Source organism: Stenella coeruleoalba (assembly GCF_951394435.1).
Source record: "Stenella coeruleoalba genome assembly, chromosome: 9".
NCBI classification, from domain to species: Eukaryota; Metazoa; Chordata; class Mammalia; order Artiodactyla; family Delphinidae; genus Stenella; species Stenella coeruleoalba.
This window is the reverse complement of record NC_137155.1, coordinates 77,334,278-77,348,309: the sequence shown is the minus strand read 5'-3', so window position 1 is coordinate 77,348,309 and position 14,032 is coordinate 77,334,278. Positions and strand designations below refer to the sequence as shown.

Here is a 14,032-nt window from a genome sequence, read left to right as displayed (position 1 = left end):
TCACCTAGTTACAGATTTTAAATAGCAAATGCTTCTTGCAAGAGGAAAAAAGAAACCCACAAAGGAAAAATGTACATCAATATGCCGGTGATTTAGGCGGGCTGCACTTTATGTTTCTTTTTGCCATTAAAGCCACTTGAAACAGAGAGAGAGAGAATCTATGAGATTAGAAGTCGCCTTTTAGTTCTTATGTACCACCTAGTATTAGGGTCTGCCCAGCTTAAGTGTCATCTGTATTTCTGTTGTAATGCATGTGGATGTCTGGGTAGGGTTTGTTGACAGGTTTGTGTATACCTAATGATCCTTGCTTTTCCGCTGTGGAACAAGTGTTCATCGATAAAGCGAGATAAATACTGGGTTTATGTAGAGTCTCCTCCCAGCCCCTTCCCTAATCCACACTTGAGGAACAAGTATCCCCTTTTAGCACTCTAAGCCAGTGACCTCACCTCTTGTTTTACCAAAAGAGCAAAATATCACCTAATGCAGGCCCCCGCAACGATGCATCTCTGACCTTAAAAATCTCTCCACCTTGCTCCCTCTCTCCTCCCCATCTTGTTCCAGGGAACCTTCGCTAGGCGGGGCTCCTCCCATAAAGGAGATGCCCTTTATCTCATCCCCTTTGTACCTTGCCTCACCCGTTATTCCATCTCCCTCCTTTATATTTCCTTTCTTCCCACAAGCCTAAGCTTCATCTAGCCGCACAAGATAACAGAGTGGTAATACTTGCTAACTAGATGAGGTAGGGCAAGTTTCTGCATCGAGTTCTGTCTCTATTTCTCCATCTTTAAGAAAGACATAAGATAGTATCTCTCTCAAATCATAAGTTGTGATAAGGATTAAACGCATTCGTGTGTATCAAGCACTTAGAACAGTGCCTGGCTTGTGAGTGGTCAAAAAAATGTGAAGGGATAGTTTACATTGTCTTAAGTACTATTGTCCCGTCAAGCTACCTCTCCATGGTTCTCTTTCTCCTCCCCATCAAACTCCTCTCACCATTTCCCCCGTTCGGCCCCCAGCTCCGCACTTGCCGGAGGCTGCTTGAAATGGATTGCCTTCTCCAGCTCCACCCTCCTTACTCTCATGGGAGAGTTGACGCTGTGGAATATCCAAGTCCCCGTGCTTCTGTAAATGCTTCTCATTTTCCCTGATGCAGCTATCTCAGCGCTCCTCTTTTTATTTTATTCTATTATCTTCTCTTTTTTTGCCGTCTCTTTGCTCATAGTTCGTGTTTCTCCAGACCCCAAGTGTGGCATTTTCTCACGTCTGTTCTTGAACTTGCTCTCTTCTTTCTGAGAATTTTTTTCTACTTCAGTGAAAAATTCTGTGTTGGTGATCTTGCCACTTTCCACAGCTTCAAGTATGACCTCTCTTCATACAGATAATTCCAACCCAACTATTCTCCTAAGCTACAGATCTCCTAAGTCTACAACTGGCAGCTTGAATCTTCTGCTGATGCCTTAAACTCTCCACATTTAAAACTAAATCCATCATCTCGTGAAACCCGCTCCTGTACCTCTCTGAGCTCCTAGCAGAGTGCCTGACAAGAAGTAACACTCAGGCACAAAGTAAGTGTTCAGTAAATACTTGGTGAACGAATGAATGACTTTGTTATTTGTATTAATATCACTTCCAGTAATGGCCATTCATCTTTCATTTATCTTTCCCTTTTACCTCCTAGCCCCATTTTGTTGCCAATGTCAATATTCTGTCTTTACAGTACTCCTCAGATTTGTCTTTTAGCATTTCCGTTGTGTCTGCCCTAATTCTGGCCTTTATTTTTTCTTGCTTATCTACCTTTATTCATCTCTCTACTGCTTTTTCCTCCCCACATTAGTCTAGCAATCACCTTCAAAATTACAGGCTAACTTTTACCATACTCCTTTGCAAAGGCCTTCGGTGATTCTCATTTCATTAACAAATTAAAAATAAATTACAAGTATCGGGTTTTTCCAATATCATCATGTTCTGTCTACCTCGTTTGAAGTCCCGGTATTCTTCGCGACATAATCTTTACCCCAGACAACCTGTTTATCCTCCCTGTAAGGTTTCTTTTTTCAAGTTTTTAAACAGTCAGATATCACAAAATTCCTCTAAGAAGACTTCCGTTAACTCAAGCAAACACTACAAACCTTTTACCTGTAGTTATAAACTTTATCATGTATACTTGTATGCACACACACACTTGCACACGTGCACGCCTGCTTCTACTGCACTAGATCATATTTTAAAAGCAAAAACTACTTCTCATTCCCCTATTATCCTCTGTAAACCTTAACACAGTGCCTTGCATATTGTGGGTGTAGAATAAGTACTTGCTGAAGTCCCCACTGCTGCCTTTTCTCGTCCTACAATAAAATAAGACCGATCCTAATCTCAGAATCTCTTCAGACTTTCACCTCATTATGGAACTCAGCCTTACTTGGAAATTAGGGGAATGTTACAGAGTTTAGTCGCTTTTCCTATTACCCCAAGCTAAACCCTCCACACTCAGCATACTTTGTGGGGGGGTGGCTGTTGGGTGAGATGCCAGGGCAAGCAGGGGACCCTGAGAATAACCAGATGGCTAACCTTTGATAGTCAAAGTGAGGGGCTGTTGTACAATAGTAGAAACTGTCTCTTATCTCTCTGGGCACTGTCTTAATTCCTCCTGACCAATGGATATCAAAAGCTCGGCCCCCCAGTGTTAGGCAGCACTCTGAAATGCAAGAGGGTAAGAAGGTTACAGTGGAACAGACAAACCCAGAGAGCCCTGTATGATCAGATTATTTTAGTCATTAACACAGAAAGGTAAAATTAAATTGAGAACATTAAGTGGAAAATTCAGCTTATGTGCCCCCAAAATGTATGTGTTTGAGACACATTTTAATGGAAAGTTACTGAGGCCATTGGGAGCTGCTGCCACCACCTGGGAGGCAGCCTGATTTGAACCTGTGGGTTGCCATAGTTACTTCTATTCTGTAAACTATTGTTTTCCTTATGATGGTACACTGTAAAATACCATGTAAGGTATGTTTATACGTTCGTGCGTATATTATACTTAATATTACACATTAAATTCATTTTCCAGGTTAAAATATATACCTATGAAGGTATCTCTGGGTGGTGCTTTAGAATAGAAATTTGAGTCAGTCTCTGATTCAGCATTTAGGTCATATGTAACTTAAGAAAAAAAGAAAGGAAGGAGTATAGGTTTTAGGGAAATTTGAACCTCAGTTAGGGTAGAAATATTCCAAGATAACCCAAAAGGCCTAATGTTTCCTATAATGTTTAGAGTCTAACAGATGTCACTCAGAGATGTCGTGCTGTCTCGATGAAAGAATTAAAAGAGGCAAAAGATCTCTACTTGCATCTTGCCTCTGAAATTTGCAAGCTGACCCATGTTGGGCAAATCACTTAACATTTCTGAAATGGGCGTTCTTATATGGAAAAGGGGAAATATTAAGGTGAAGGTCCTGGATAATGATAAAATACTCTATCAGTATTGATTAGTCATTATTCTAGTATGTTTCCCTTTGTCAGCCAGCCACAAGCATGTAAATTGTAAGAGGAGGAAAAACGTGAAAAATAGGTAGTTGCTCAGTGGAAATATTTCAGCGTGCAAATAATTATATTCTTAATTTCTTTGCTAATAGAATATTCTAGGTTTTAGCAACCTCCCTCTGTGAAAATAAGCTTCTCTCATCCCTGTCTGTGGCATCTCATATTTATACAGACTTCCGTTAAAAATACTGTCAATGTCAAGTCTGACTTTTCTACAGTGTTTGCCGTATTCTCTTGTTAAGATCATCTTTCCATCTGTCAAGACACACACTCAAAGAGTCGTTTTGCTCATTACCTGAACCGCCTCTGTCAAAAATTCAAAAGAAAAGAAGACTGCCTTTTGTTATGGATGGACACGAAGGACAGCAGTGCTGTCTGGATCTGAACCGTTTCCAGGAGCCCATCGTGTCACATGGCGCTGAGCGCGCTTAGGCGTGTGCCTTCCCTGCAGACACAGCGTCTCTGAATAGCACTCTGAGTGTTTCAGGAGTAAAAGAATAGAGTTAAACAGAAAAGGTCTGGCTGGTACTAAGACCAAGGAAGAAAGAGAAAAGTGAGTCAAGGACAGAAACCGACCCACTCGTGCAGGATGCTAGCCACGGACGGCCGTGAAGAACACAGCCCCGCACTCAGCGTTAGCGCAGCTCAGGACTGTCAGCGAGGAGAAAAGAGACTTTCGGAGACGATACCTGTAGGGCAAGGTTCCAGGTTGATGTGCATGGTTAGACATCTTGGTTTTGTGAGTCAGGCTGATGGTGGAGAAACTAAAGCAGCAACACAAAATGGCTTTTATGTCGCAGTTTAAGGTAAGGGATGCAGTGGAGTCGCTGACTCTTGTATGGTCTAGCAGGGCCATCCTAGAGCTGCTACACACCCGGCAAAGACCAGCTCAGCTGTGCGAGCTTTCGAGTACCGGGTACAGGGAGTACAACGTGACTATAATTTATATGGAAAGTAATCCCTACTTTCTGTGGATTCCAGATCATATCACAGAGTAATAGGCAACCTTCACGGGAATCAGTCAAATCATCATATCACAATACCTCCGTCTTCAGAGATCATAACATTTCCTCTTACCTATCACTTCAGAAGTCATGCCTCAACTTCCTGCCTCTCATTTTGGAGACAAGGTTGCATATTTTGAGTCACATCATAGAAGACTGCATCAAATAGGCTCATCAAGAATTTTCATTACCAGTTCTTAATTCTAGTCTTTGATAAATGACTTAGAGAAATTAAGTCTAGGTATCACACCCATTGTGAATCTAGAGACTCACTTCTGGGACAGGGGAGCAACCAGATACAGTGTCATCGCAAGGTGAAATTTACACTGTGTGGCTAACCTGACAGATTTTATCCCAGGTGATATGTGTGCAGAGGTGGAAGAGATAAGTTACCAATGAGGGCCTTTTAAATATACACTGAGGAACCGTTTTTGATTCTATCAGAAACTATAGTACAACCCAAATGCGCCTCAATCAGACTTTCAAACAGAAATATCTACCCCTACTCAAGCTGGAATTCAATACTAAAGATAATTATGCTCTTTAAAATAAGGCAAAAACAGAAAGTGAGTGATGTGGGTAGAGACTGACTAAGTTGGAAATAGCACGGAGCTAGGAGTCAGCACAACTGTCTTCCTGCCGAGGTTCCCCCACTTTTGAGCTATTTCATCTGGAGCAGTTGGTCCTGAGCCTCAGTTTCCCAACCTGTTTCTTGTGAGTAATATCATCGATGCTGCCTACCTGATGAGGTTCCTGAATAGGTCAAATACTATTATGTAAGCACTTTGTAAATGACAAAAATATCACGTAAGTATCAAGCAGTGACATTTTACATATGGTATGGTAGTTAAATAAGCTTTGGGGAATTGCTCTGTAAAAGACTGACAGTGCAAAGGTGAACTTGATAGTGGTGTTACAATTTACACAAGCCTCAAGAAGGAAGATGAGACTGGAAAAGCATTGAATAGGTGCCTCACTTCAACTACCACCCATAAGCATTAGAAGGAGCCATGGGGAGGTTCTGGGATCACCCCCCTTCCGTCCCAGCCCCTCGTGTTGCTGGAAAGCATTGTGGGCCTAATGGGGCAGCAGCATAGACACAGCCAGAAGCAGGAGCCGGGTATCCCATCATCCAGAGTAAGGAAGTTGCCAGGCTGCAAGCTGGGGGGAACGGTTACTAAGGTCACCTAGTCAATTTTCTCTCTTTTCCCTCCACACCATTCATGCACTGCAAACAACTCCTGGTTTTTTCTGAAACAGTGCACGAAAGAGCCTACTGAAGGTAAATTACTGAGGAAGAGATAAAGCAAAGGGATTTTTTCACTATGACTTTGAATATAGATCAAGTTAACGATGAACAGAAGCAAGAGCTACTTTTCTGGTGTAGCCTTTCTGAAGCTTGGGACCTTTAAAGCCTCTTAGCATCTAAAGTGTGGAAAGGAGTTTGGGGTCTTGCATTGGATCTCCATGTAGTTTTCCAACATACTAAAATTTTTAAAGAACACAGTATGTGATGCTATTGCATGAAAACAATCAGACAAAACCCGAAAGCTGTATATATACATCTGAACCATTTACCATTACTGTTGCCACTCAGTGTGGTACTTTTAGATCTGTGTTGATCTAATGAGGCACAAGATTGGCCTATTATTTTCCCTTCTCATACTGTTTTTGTCAGGATTTGGTATCCAAGGTATTGCAGCCATATAAAATGAGTTGGGGAGCTTTCCCACTTGTTCTGTTCGAGATTCGAAAGGTTTATCAGTAACCCATTTTTAAAACCATCTGGGAGAGGTACAAACCACTAGGTATAAAATAAACAAGATATAAGCATATAACGTGTAACAGCAAGAATATAGCCAATATTTTATAATAACTTTAAATGGAGTATTATCCATAAAAACATCAAATCACTATATTGTACACCTGGGACTAATATAATATTATAAATCAACTATACATCAATATAAATAAAGAAAGAAATATTTTTCCTATTCCAAAAAATAAAAGTTACATCAAAAAATAGGAAAACAAAACCATCTGGCCTTAGGGACCTATTTGTGAAAAGATTTTTAACCACTGCATCAGTTTATTTTATAGTTAAAGAACTATCAGGTTTTCCATTTATTTCCTGAGTTAATTTTGTCAGGTTATGATTTTCTGGGAAATAGTGCATTTCATCAAAGTTTTCAAATGCATTGATATTAAGTTATTCAAATTGTTCTTTTTATACTTTTATTCCTGCCTATAAATGTCTTCCCTTCACATTCTAATAGTGTTCATTTTTACCTTCTCTCTCTCTTTCCCCGTCAATCCATCTTATCAGAAGTTTGTGAAATTTATTGGTCTTTCCAAAGAAGCAATTTTTGGCTTTGTTGGACTCTATTGCTTCTGTGTTTTCCATTTCATTAATTTTTTGAAAAAAATAAACTTTTTGATTTTAGAATAATTTTAGATATACAGAAAAATTACAAAGATGGTACAGAGAATTTCTGTATTTCAATTTAGTCTAATGTTACATACATAATAATGTCATACATTCCTACAGCACATTTGTCAAAACTAGAAGACCAATATTAGCACATTACTTTTTTTTTTTGGCTGTGTTGGGTCTTCATTTCTGTGCGAGGGCTTTCTCCAGTTGTGGCAAGCGGTGGGGGGCCTCTCACTATCGCGGCCTCTCTTGTTGCGGAGCAAGGCTCCAGACGCGCAGGCTCAATAGTGTGGCTCACGGGCCTAGATGCTCCGCGGCATGTGGGATCCTCCCAGACCAGGGCTCAAACCCGTGTCCCCTGCATTAGCAGGCAGACTCTCAACCACTGCGCTGCCAGGGAAGCCCGGCACATTATTCTTAACTAACCACAAGGCCTTATTTGGATTTCACCAGTCCATTGGGGTATTTTGTTGTTTCTTTTTTTTAAAATGCCCTTTTTTCTTTTCCAAGGTCCAACTCAGGATACCACATTACATTCAGTCCTCAAGTCTCTTCTGATCTGTGGCAGTTTCTCAGTCTCTCCTCCTTGTTTTTCATGACCTTGACAGTTTAGAGGAGTACTGGCCAAATATTTTGTCAAAGGTCCAATTTGGGTTTCTCTGACGTTCTCACAGTTAGACTGGGGCCACAGGTTTTTGAAGGATTGAAATACCCTCTCATCTCATCCTTTCTGGGAGCACATGGTATCTACAAGACACAGCTGGTCATGGTAACCTTGATCACTTAGTTAAGGTAGTGTTTGCCAGCTTTCTCCACTGTAAAGATATTGTTTTGCTGTCTCCATGTGCTATTTTTTGGGTGTAGGTCACTAAGTCCAACTCATACTCAAGAAGAGAGGAGAATTAAACCCTACTTCCTAGAGGGAGGACTAGCTACATATAGTAAATTGGAATTCTTCTGCAATGAAGATTTGTCTCTTATCCCCTGTGTATTTAGTCAACCACTTATTTATATCAATATGGATTCACGTATAGTTACTTTGTACTTTGGGTTATAATCCAATACTACTTGGTTTTGTTGCTCGAATTGTTCCAGCTTTAGCCGTTGAGAGCTCTTTCGGACAGACTCCCTTTGGTGTGTTTTTTTGAGCACTTTCTTACTCTCTGGTACTAAAACATGCTTGTAGTTCATATTGGTTTTTCCCTGCCTCAGCCCTAGAATCAGCCATTTCTCCAAAGATCCCTGATACCTTTTCTTAGAGAACGGTATATAGAAACCAAGATCAGGATGATGGATATGCTCATTGCTATTGGGATGCCATTGCTTCCAGGCCCTCTGAGTGGACACAGCTAGGTGATATGTATGTATGTGTGTATAGTAACCGATGAGTTCATGCTGATGTCTCCGCCTCTAGTCCAATACCACAAAGCTCATATTAGCCACCCTCTCTTGCTTATTCGTAACTTCTCTCTTCAACAGTGAGAAATCTGGCTTCCACCATCCCATCCATTTACTTGTTTGTTCAACCCCAGTATACATGTAAAGCAGTTTCAGAATTTGCCAACTAGAGTACACTGTGTACAGGGCCTTTAGTTCCTTAGAGTTTCCAATCAAAAATGTTTTCCGGGCTTCCCTGATGGCGCAGTGGTTGAGAGTCCCCCTGCCAATGCAGGGGACACGGGTTCGTGCCCCCGTCTGGGAAGATCCCACATGCCGCGGAGCGGCTGGGCCCGTGAGCCATGGCTGCGGAGCCTGTGCGTCCAGAGCCTGTGCTCCGCAATGGGAGAGGCCACAACAGTGAGAGGCGCGCATACCGAAAAAAAAAAAAAAAAAAGTTTTCCAAAGTTCAATATGACACCTTCTTTTTTCCCCGACGCTATTTAATGAGGTTATGTCATACAATACAGGTAGAGTCACTTGCACAATATGCATTCCATCCTGGGATCCCTCAGTGTCCTAGTTGATATAGAATTTTTTTTTTCTTCTTTAAGCTTGTATACAGTAAAGTTCACTCTTTTTGCTACACAGTTCTTATAGTTCTGTGGGTTTTGGCAAATGCATAGAGTCATATATTCACCACCCTAGTGCTAGTTCTGTCACCCTAAAAGTTCCCCTGTGTGCCCCCTTTTGTAGTCAACCATTTCATTACACTTAGTCTTTGATTTTATTATTCCATCCTTCTACTTTCTTGGATTATTTTTTCTACCTTCCTAAATTAGCTATTTAACTCATTACTAGTCATCTTTTCTTCTTTTCTAAAATAAGTATTTAAGGTTAAATTTCCACTAAGTACCGCTTTTCCTACATATATGCATTTTGATAATGTATTTGATTCAAATTCACTCTAAGTAATTCTAATTTCCATTATAATTTCTTCTTAGACACAGGATTGCTTATAAGTATATTTTAGAATTTCTAGGAAAGTGAATTTTTTTTTTGGTTATATTCTTGAAAATTGATTTTTAACTTAATTTCTTTGTGTTCAGAGAATGTAATCTGTATGATACTGATTCTTCATAACTTGAGACTTCTTTATGTCCAGTTATGTGTTAAATGTTGTAAATGTTTCATGTCATTTGAAAAAATATGTATATTCTGTAGCTTGGTAGGGCAAGCAGGAGTTCTGTGGTTGAAATCTTCTAAATTCTTACTGGTTTTTTTGTCTGCTTGACCTGTGGGGTTATGACCAAGGTGAATGGAAAGCTGCCACTGCAGTGGTGTTTTCTTCCTCTACTTCTGCAAATTTTTGCTTTGAGACTGTTTCTTAGGTGTGTTGAAGTTTAAAAATTATTAAATATTCCTGGTGAATGGAAATTATTATTAGATTTAGTGACCCTTTTCATAATTAATAATGCATTTTACATTAAAGTTTATTTAGATGGTTATTAGCGTAGCCTTCTTTTGGCATTTGTCTGATATATGTTTATTCTTTTAATCTTTCTGTATTCTTGTGTCTTATAAATAGCATACTAGAAGGGTGAGCTGTGACAAAACGAGAGAGAGGCATGGACATATATACACTACCAAACGTAAGGTAGATAGCTAGTGGGAAGCAGCCGCAGCCGTATAGCACAGGGAGATCGGCTCGGTGCTTTGTGACCGCCTGGAGGGGTGGGATAGGGAGGGTGGGAGGGAGGGAGAGGCAAGAGGGAAGAGGTATGGGAACATATGTATATGTATAACTGATTCATTTTGTTATAAAGCAGAAACTAACACACCATTGTAAAGCAATTATACCCCAATAAAGATGTTAAAAAAATAAATAAATAGCACACTAGATTCTGATTTAATTATCCAATATAACAATTTCTGTTTTTTAATTAGTTTAGTCCATTTACAATTATCATGTGTATTGATATAAGTAAATTCATTTCTACTATTTTATTTTGGACTCTTTTTGGCTCATGTCTCTAAGATTTTTGTTTCTTTCTTGCCTCCTTTTTGTTTCACCCAGTGTATTTTCTTTTTTTCTCCTCATTTACATTTTTCACCTTTTGAAGATTTTACCATGTATGTGACTAAAATTTTAAATCTTATGTTAATCAGCAAATTTTCCCCTCCTTCTGCCAAGTGCAGAGACCTTAGAACATTTCCCTCCAGTCACCCGCTTCCTGGCTTACATGCTTATGTTATCTGGTATTTTAACTGTATCCTTATTTGTTTTCTAATCTTACACATTAGACATTATTTTTATTATTTTATACTCAATACTTGCTTCAATTTAGAAATTACTTTTTTCCTAAAATATATTCTTTGGAATTTCATACAGTGGAATACCTATAGATAATGAATTTCGGAATTTCTTTGTTTCATTCACATTTTTGAAAGAAAATTTTGCTTGTTACACATTCTACACGGACAGTTATTTTCTCTCAGAACTTTGCAGATAGTACTCCATTTTCTTCTGACTTCCTGGGTTAAGAAGGCTTCATTGCCATTCTTTTGAGGGAGATTTGATTTAATAGTTTTAGGATTATTTCGTTCTTTTGTGTTTTATGGGTTCACTGTTCAGTGTGGATTTCTTTTTAAATAATTCTGTTTGGGAATTTTGTGGCTTTCTGATCCATGTGCGCTGATATTGGGTAAGTGCAAATTTCTTTGAATTTACCTTGATTGGGATATGAAGATCCATGTTTGTCATCAGTTCTGGAATATTGTAATCTCTTTAAATATGGTCTCTCCTCCAATCTTGCTCTCTCAAACTCCAATTACCTATATATTAGGTATTTTATCTTCTATATCCCTTAATGTCTCTAAAACATATCCTATCTACTTATTTCTCCAGCTGCATTCTATATAATATTTTTAGTTTTGTCTTCTACTTCAGGACTCAGCAGACCTTTTCTGTAAAGGGCTAGACAGTAAACATAATAAATATTTTGTACTTTGTGGGCTATATGGTCTGTCACAACTACTTGACTCTTACTGTATAGCAAAAGCAACCGAATGGGCAGTATGTAAATGAATGAGTGTGGCTTGTGTTCTAATACAATTTGATTCACAAAGACAGGTGATAGACTATCATTTGCTGGCCCTTGCTCTACTTCCACACTTCTCTCTTCAGCTATGACACCTGCTTTTCTAACCTACTCATTGAATTGTTAATTTCAATTATTAAATTTTTTTAGTTCTAGAAATTCTCTTAGGTTCTTTTTTAAATCCATTTGGTAATTTCTGAGTAGCTCTCATTCCTTTCTTGGCTTTTATTTCCTTTTCTGTTTCCTTAGACCTTTTATAATTAGTTATTTTGTATTCTGATCATTGCAATAGCTAAAATTTCTAGATGTTTAAATAGATCCATTGTTTCTGCTGATGTTTTTGCCATGGTCAACCATTTGCTTATTCTGCTAGCAGTTTTTGTAGTAAGCACATATACTTGGATTAATCTGTGGAAATTCTACAAGGCCAGGGTGGAGAATGCTTGCTTCGCAAAAGGATCTGCTCTTGCTTTTACTTGGTGATAGGAGGTGCTACTGGAGCTGCTTTATTTTCCATCTTGGAGATTCCTCGATTGCACAGGTGGTACCCAGTTTAATGAGGTCAGGCAGTGGTGCATATTCTCAAGAAAGACTCTTTTCACTCAGTCTATAGATGTTGTACAAACAGACAGATTTCCTTGTTTGTCCTCCTTGGCAAGGATATTGATTTTCTAGCCCATCCTTTCACTGATAGTATAGCCCATTCAAGCGTCCCATTTTTTGCAGGCATCTCAAGTTTAGCTGCCCATGCAGATTAGGTCTCTGCGCCCGTGGTGCATTCCCTTGAACAACACAGCTACAGAACCTCCTTGGAATCGACATTTGCCCTTAAGGCAGCCCTGGTATTCACATGCACCCCTACTTTGATTTCAGCTCCTAATTCATTTTTATTTTCCTGCTCTTGGGAGATTTTTTTACTTTCTTATAAGTACAACATAACATTTAACTGTATTTGCTATAATTTATTCAGTGTTTAGGAGTTTTGTAGTGAAGAGGGACTTTTGGAGTACCACATCAGTCTACTATAATAGGAGCAGAAATCACATGATAAAACTTGCATTTTGAGAAAAACATTTGGACATCTCAAAGGAGAACCTCCTGGGACTCTCTCCCTAACCCCTCTGCTTCAAGTGCCCCCTGGTTAACTGCTGCTCATCCGTTGCATCTCAGCTTTAATATTCCCAAACTGAATCCTTACCTGAAACTCAAACTACATCAGAGCTTTGTACTTTCGCCCTTCTTAAATGTAATGTACACTTACTCTCTAATTTTTCTTTTTTATGCTTTTCCCTATTATAAATTCTATTAGGGAAGGAGTCATTTCTGTTGTGCTTATATTGTATCCCCAGGACCTGGCCAGTACTCGATAAATATTTGTTGAGTAAGTAAATGAATGACATTGAACCATATGTTTACAAATTTTATAGGTGACATGTTGGGGCACTTCATAAATAGATCTCACAATTACATGTTCTTCATGAGTTAAATGCAGTGAGTTTTATGGCCCGTGGAAAGACCCCATGTAACCAGCAAGATTGTGCCATTTTACAACATAGAAATTAATAAATTGAAACAATGAAATACCCTTTTTATATATAAAATTGAAAATGATTATAACACATGATAAAGACCACAGTTGATGAGGTTAGAGGGAAATTAATAATTTCACATACTGTGGGTCAGAGTATAAGCTGGTAAGTCCTTTCTTAAGAAGCAGTTTTGTGATATGTATCAAATGCCTGAAAGTGTCATCTCATTTGTCTTAGCTCAGGCCACCATAACAAAATACCATAGACTAGGTGGGTTAAACAACAGAAATTTATGTTCTAACAGTTCTGGAGACTAGAAGTCTGGGCGCCAGTGTGGTTGGGCTTTGAGGAGGACTCTTTTCCTAGCTTGTAGATGACTCCCTTCTCTCTGTGTTCTTACAGAAGAGAGAGAAAAAGATCTCACTCTTCCTCTTCTAACAAAGCCACCAATCCTATCAGATTGGTGTCCTAGCCCTATGACCCCATTCCACCTTAAGTACTTCCTAAAAGCCCTGTCTCCAAACACAGAAATATTGGGGGTTGGGACTTCAACATATGAACTTTTAGGGAAATACAGTTTGATCCATAGTACCATTTAACCTAACAATATACTTTCAGGAATTTATCCCAAGGAAACAATCAGAGATGGGTTAAAAATATTTAGTGTAAGATTGGTTATCACAGCGGTGTTTATGGTAGGGAAAAAATGGAAAAAGTCTAAATTTCTACTAATAGAATATTGGATTAATATATTATGGTGCTAAAGACTGTCATACAGAGTGAAGTTAGTCACAGAGTCACTCTATATGATACAGTATAATATCGCTTATATGTGGAATCTAGAAAAATGGTACAGATGAACTTATCTGCAAAGCAGAAATAGAGACACAGATGTAGAGAACAAACATATGGATACCAAGGGGGGAAGTGGGGGTGGGATGAGCTGGGAGATTGGGATTGACATATATACACTACTATGTATAAAATAGTTAACTAATAAGAACCTACTGTATAGCACAAGGAACTCTACTCAGTGCTCTGTGGTGA

The 14,032-nt window shown here is 39.0% G+C and overlaps 1 protein-coding gene across 7 annotated transcripts in view; it reads left to right on the top strand.

The window, feature by feature from the left end:
- The window catches only part of CADPS2 (calcium dependent secretion activator 2), a 486,383-nt gene that overhangs the window by 326,240 nt on the left and 146,111 nt on the right, over positions 1–14,032 (top strand). The gene's annotated exons all lie outside the window — the stretch shown is intronic.